Genomic DNA, 6,459 nt, shown 5'->3' with positions numbered 1-6,459 from the left:
CCTGGGGAAGGTATTGCTCCTCTCCCGGTCCCTCCAGGCATCCCGTCCGCCACACAGGTTTAGAAAATTAATGGCTGGAGAACAACCATGTTCCAGTTTTCCGTGTCTATTTACTACAAATCAAGCTCATGGAGTTTGAAGCCCATCTAATCAGGTGGCTGTATTGTCACACTATCCCCACACAGTACTGCAGCATGCAGTCGCACAAAATAACACTCGCAAGGACTGTGGTGAAGCATATACATAAATACAGAACAAGTGCAAGACAGGTTAAAGAACCATACTATGAATAGATAATTTAATAAACAATAGGTAAGCGAATAGACAGAAATAATTTGAAGTATATAGTAATAAATAAATAATAACTAATAATAAACAACAGTAGTAATAAATGCAACAAATTTACACCATATAAATTAGCTGCAATGAGCAGAGCTGATCACTGGAAGCCAGCACAGAGTTCAGAGTCCAGATAGCCAAGGGGTAACAGCTGTTGCAAAACTGGTTCAAGTACTACAGTACCTTCTGCCAGATGGAAGTGGGACAAAGAAACCATGGTAGGTTATGGGAGCTGTGCTCCCACAATGCTATAGGCTTTGTGGATATAATGCTTTATAATGGCGGATCATGGAAGCATCAGGCACAAGGCAGGACACACTATGCCTCCCAGGACAAGACAAGGATTTTATCCACCCATACTCTGGAAGGACCTGCTTAATCCAATTATAGGGCCACAGCTTACCCCTGGCCATATAACGTGCAAGCTATGAACCAACTCTGAATGCCAGCGTACAAGAGTACCATCAAACACATCCAAGCTCAGTTATACAGGGTTAATTTATATTTTTTAAATCATCCTAACTTGTATGCTTTTGGGAAGCAGGAAGAAAATTGGAGTATGCAAAGGAAATCTCATGCAGACAGTTGAAGAATGTGCTCCATATACAGGAAGTGACTGGGTTAGGTTATGAACAGAGAAGTTCGGAGCTGTGGTGCAGCAGAAGTTAAAACTTAATAAACAACCTCTTTGTCTTTCAGAAAACAATACTTGTACTTATTTCTCCAAATAAAATAAAGCCTACAATGCTTGGTATTTCAAACAATAGACCAGGGGTGCCCAGCTCCAATTCAGGACAGCTAACGTGGTTGTAGGTTTTCCTTCCTTCCACTCTCTTCATCAGTGACCAATTTTCCTCTGTTAATTAATTGATTTTCACTTTTTGTTTTACCTGCCTTGTTTTTAGAAGACTTGTTCTCCTGTACTGCTTCTTTTTCTTTAAATGGCATACAAATGAAAATGAGCCAACATGACCAGCCTCAAACTCCAACCACTTTCTAATTAGACACCGATTCATGTTAACTAAACCAGTTAAAACATTCCAGAACCTTTTGCTGCTTTCATTCTGCCACACCAGACATTTCCAAAGCAGTTATTTTTTTTTTTTCTAAGAACACAGTCACAATGTTTTGTGAACCTGAGCAGATCAACATTACTGAGACCGTCACCTTTCTTAATTTTCAGATATTATATGAAAAATAATGGATAGCTGTTCACGCGTTGGCTCCTTTTGTATGTCATTATTGTTTGGCTGATAATTAAGGAATAAAGAAAAAGGTCTGAGTCATGAATAGCAGCTCAACTAAAATTTAGGCAAAAAGCTAATTAGCAGCAAAAATTGGTCACTAATTAAGAACATGGTTAGAATGATAATCTTCAGCCAACTGTTGCCCCCCAGGATCAGAGTTGGACACCACTGCAATACACTGAACACAAACAAAAAAGTCCAATTAACTAAGGTAGCAAACCAGCTGGAGCAAAAACCAGTAGCTATGAGGGTTTCTATTAAACAGTTCTGAAAACTATTGGAGTAAATGAATTAAAGAATGGAAGAAGAGGAGAGAAAGATTGCATAAAGAGGTGAGACATGCAGACAAAAAGGATGAAAGGAGCATAGCAAATCGGGCAACTCATGCGAACATAAAGAGTGAAAGCCGCAAAAAAAAAAAAAAAAAAAAATGGAGACCAAAATAAGATCAAGAACGAATGACTGCGACTGGGTTAGGTTATGCAAAAATAGATTATAAACAGGGACTCAAGTTAGACAACTTAAGAAAACCTGAAGGATTCCAATCAGAAATTACCAAAAGCAGAGAGAGAAAGTGAGTGGAGGATAGCTATAAAGAATCCAGGGCAGAGAGACGGCGATTAAAAAGGAGAAATAAGATCTAAAAAGAAAGGAGAAAAAGGACAAAGGAAAATTGGTTTTATGGACAGGGATTGCTGCATATAGAGAATTCTGAAAGATTGGAGTGAAGGTGCCAATTAGGATTAAGCAATTAGCGGCACACAGGCACAGGGATATGGTGACCCTGTAGAGGACCAGTCAAGAGCAGTCGACTGTTCTTTGTAACAACAGCTGTCAAGCTGAACTCCACCACCACCCCCAACAAAACAAACCCCATATCCTTTACCTTTAATTTCTTTACCGGCGTCCTTGATGTGTTATGAACCATAACACGTGTTGTTGCGCCCTTGTACTTATTAGGCTCCACTTTACTGACCATTTCAGATACTTTCCTTTTATGCAAGAATATAAGCACCAATTTCTAGTGAATTTAAATGGCTTAAACGCATATGTATAAGGTAATTCATTGATAAACAATGTCCATGACCAGTCGCCAAGAGGTCACTGGTGATGAATTAAAAGAATGCATATATGTTGCACAAAAGGGGGCTCGGAGATGGTCTTTGTTGCCTCCTGCTGGCAGTGAACACACACTGCAGGCAAGCAATCACAGACAATCAGAGTACTTGGTGTTTTCATTTCAGGGGACTGCTTGTTTTGTGATTCATCAGAGTATGAATTATTACCATAAAAAGGAAAATGGCCAAACTGTTACAAGTTAGCAGATTTAAAGAAGTACAAGCCAGAATTAAGTTCTTTTTTTTTCTTCCTCAAACCTGCACTTGCCTGTTTAGTGTTATAGTGATACAGCATTTAGCAATGCTGCTTTGCTGCTTCTGGGAACAGGTTTTCCTAAGTCTTTGTTTAAGTGTAGTTTGTCCATTCTTCCATCATGTAGGTTTTCTACACTGTGGGCAAAAATATAAATAATTTTATGTTATAAATATTTCATTCTTGTGGCATAAAGGCATAGTACTTTGCATTGCTATAGGTTCAGTCATTCTCGCTATGTTCAAGTACATTTCCTATGGGTATTCTGATTACCACCCACAACCTAAAAGATGTGCAGGATTCATTCACTGACAATTTCAAATTGCTCCCGAGTGAGTGAGGGTCTGTGCAGATTCTATTCTGCATTGTTCTGGCATCCCATCTATGTTCAACATCATGATGAAGCAATAGCAAAAAGCAAAACATTCAAAGTCGTCATTCATGGCTACCAGTCTTTTACTGGGCACACATACACACACCGAAACAGAATTGCTTTAGATTGGTAGTGAAAAACACACTGAACATATGGAATATACGCAAAACCAAATGCACATAAAAGAGAATGAAGAAAGAGGTTGAACATTTGGGTGATGCAGCTGCTTACTATAAATTAGTTTTTAAACCTAGATTGATGTATTAAAAAAAGGGCTTTATTTCAATATTTGGGTAAGACTGTGTATGGATTTGAAAAGAGAATATGGAATTAGATATGATTTGAGCATAAAAATTTTCACAGTGTTGTTAACTGGTCTAATAAGATATCAAATGTATTTTGATCTGGGTGATGGAAATGACAAAGACCATTACACGTGAATGTTTCTGTATTCTGTACTGTGTAAATAAAAATTCTGTATTACCAAATATACACATTTAAAAAAAAAAAAGGATATATAATTTGGGAAAAAGTTATTTTGCTGTACAATAAAATGAGATCAAATATGGAATTAATTTAATGCTGTTTATGATCAAAATGAAAAGGTCTGGAAATGTGAATGTTTTGTACTTTGAAATTAATAAATGAGATATTTACTGTATCATGCACATTGAATTACAGCAAGTTCAAGGTTTTATACCAGAAGTACAAGTTAACTGTACAAGAGGGTTCTCTCTGTTGTTTCATTATATATTTTAAAACTCCTTATTCCAAATCTCCCCATGCCTATCCCAGTAGCATTTGGCACAAGACAGGATACTACATTAAATTGTTTAATCATATTTTAAAGTAAAAAAATTATTAAAGATCAATTCTATTCATTTCTAGGTCAATCTCTACCACCGCCACACTGACTTCCTATGAAATACCTGATTGTATTCAACATTCTGTTACTAACTTGTAAAGGTGTTTGCTTGCTTTTTATGTTGCTGTCACATTATAGTCTTATGACACCGGAGACCATCTTATATTGGTCTCCTCAATGACCCCAAAACCTGTTTTTTTGCAACTTCTGTCAAATGCTCACTCAGCTTTGTGTTTGTGGAGCTCTGGAATATCAGGCTGTGTGCACGAGGATCCCTCAGTCTCAATATTCAAATCTAAACCGAAGACCCATCTGTTCTCGGAGGTTTTTTAATTGGTTTCCTCTCATTTTCACATTTCTACAGTCACTGCTATTCAATGCGATTGTATTGTCACCTTTCACTGTATGATATTAACTTTGTCTGCTAGCCTTAAGCTTTACCGAGTTTTTCAATTTTCCCACTTCTATTACTTTTTCAATTTTGTTTTATGGTTTTGTCTTATCTGTATTGCTTTTCATATTACCTCGTCTAGCACTATTATGTACTCTGTTGTGTTTTACACCAGAGCCATCCTGGATTTGTGCAGCTTATTCATTTTCGTGATATGTAAAATCTGACATGTATTCTTCCAAGTCCTCCAGGTGTCTACCTTTGGTACGTTTCTTGTATCTACTATACGTGTGTGATTATCCAGATTATGGGACTGTTCAATTAAATTTAGATGGCATTGTAATTGTTAGCCTTGTAAAACCTATGTATAAAATAAAGAATGAATGGCTGTAATACTTAGAATAATCTTACATATTATATAGAAATAAGTACTTATGCATTTATTTTAGTCAATATATACAAAAAAGAAAAAGGTATAGATTATTCCTAAGCTGAAAAGAGAGAAGGCAGGCAATATATTAATATTTGGCTATGTAGTCTGACAACTTGAAATCTCGTGAGGTTAATTTTATTTACAATAAGCGATTTAGTTTCTGTTTTTTGCCTGAACCATATTACAAAGTAATTCTAACCTTGCAAGCTTGTTTACTTCCTCAGTAACAAAAATAGAAGTAAAAATTTAAATTATAACCATACAATGTGCTAGGCAGCACAGAATAGAAAGGCAACCAACTACACATTAGTGTAAATAATCAGGCATTATGCATGAGATCTGGGAGGCTCTTTGTTAAAGACTTAAAGTCATTCAGTGTACCCTGGTTATTCATGGCACATGCCTCTTGGGAATAACAACTGTCTTTAAACCGGCTGGTCTGAGTTTTGATGCTTTTGAACCATCTGCCTAAACACAGAGGTGTGAACGGTTTGCATCTGGGGTGGTTTGAATTCTGCAAGATAGCCCAAGCATTAGTAAGGCACTATTTCAAAAATCGTTCAACATTCAGAAGCAATGATTTTCTATGTAGATGCCACAGATCCTGGGTAGTTATTTGGCCCATGTATTTTTGTTATTATAAGAGTTAATTAGGTTGCCATTAGTCAGCACACATTCTGTAGTGATGTTATTAAACTTTGGAGCATCTTAGTTTTCTCACATTTTCTAAAGGCGACCAGAATTAAAACACCTTTCTTCTGTATGTCCTCACTGCTGCGAGTCAAGCCTGCTCATCAGATAGCTGCAAACCAAGAAACCTGGCGCAGCTCAGTGTCTGCTTTTGTTCTATCAATTCTATCCAGGAGGGGTCTCTCTCTCTCCCAATGTCTTCAGAAGTAAACATTTTTTATCTTGGTAATGCTGAAGCACAAGCTGTTATGACTACTTTTTTTTTTTTTTAAGATTACCGTCCCAACCTCATTCTGTCCACTGCTCCTGATCAACAAGAGTTCAGCAAATCTAATCATGTGTTACTGCATCTGGCAGTACAGACATAAGTTAAAAAAAATAAAAAGCACTGTGCTAAGGGAGTGCCCTCCATGATTTCTGAGGCTTAAAATCAGCATAAGTGATGTTTGGGTGCTTAGGTTTACCACTTGTGATGTGCCCTATAAGAAATTCATTATTGAGTAGCTGATGAGAGCTGCACAGGCCCCAATTTCTTAAGTTACAAGGCTAGCTTTATAGAGAATTGGACTGAACGTCACTATGTAATCAATAAATGGGCTTACTATTTGCTTCTAATAGCACCACCTGTCAAGGTGTCTAAGTGCAATGTGTAAGGCAAGACAGACAACATTTTAAAGTGACTTACTAACACAAATTAGACTTAGATTACAGAGTACTACATACAAGAGAGCTGCTGATGTCAGGAAATAC

This window comes from Polypterus senegalus, chromosome 17, assembly GCF_016835505.1.
Source record: "Polypterus senegalus isolate Bchr_013 chromosome 17, ASM1683550v1, whole genome shotgun sequence".
NCBI lineage: Eukaryota > Metazoa > Chordata > Cladistia > Polypteriformes > Polypteridae > Polypterus > Polypterus senegalus.
The sequence above is the reverse complement of the archived record's forward strand: the minus strand, read 5'-3'. Positions refer to the sequence as shown.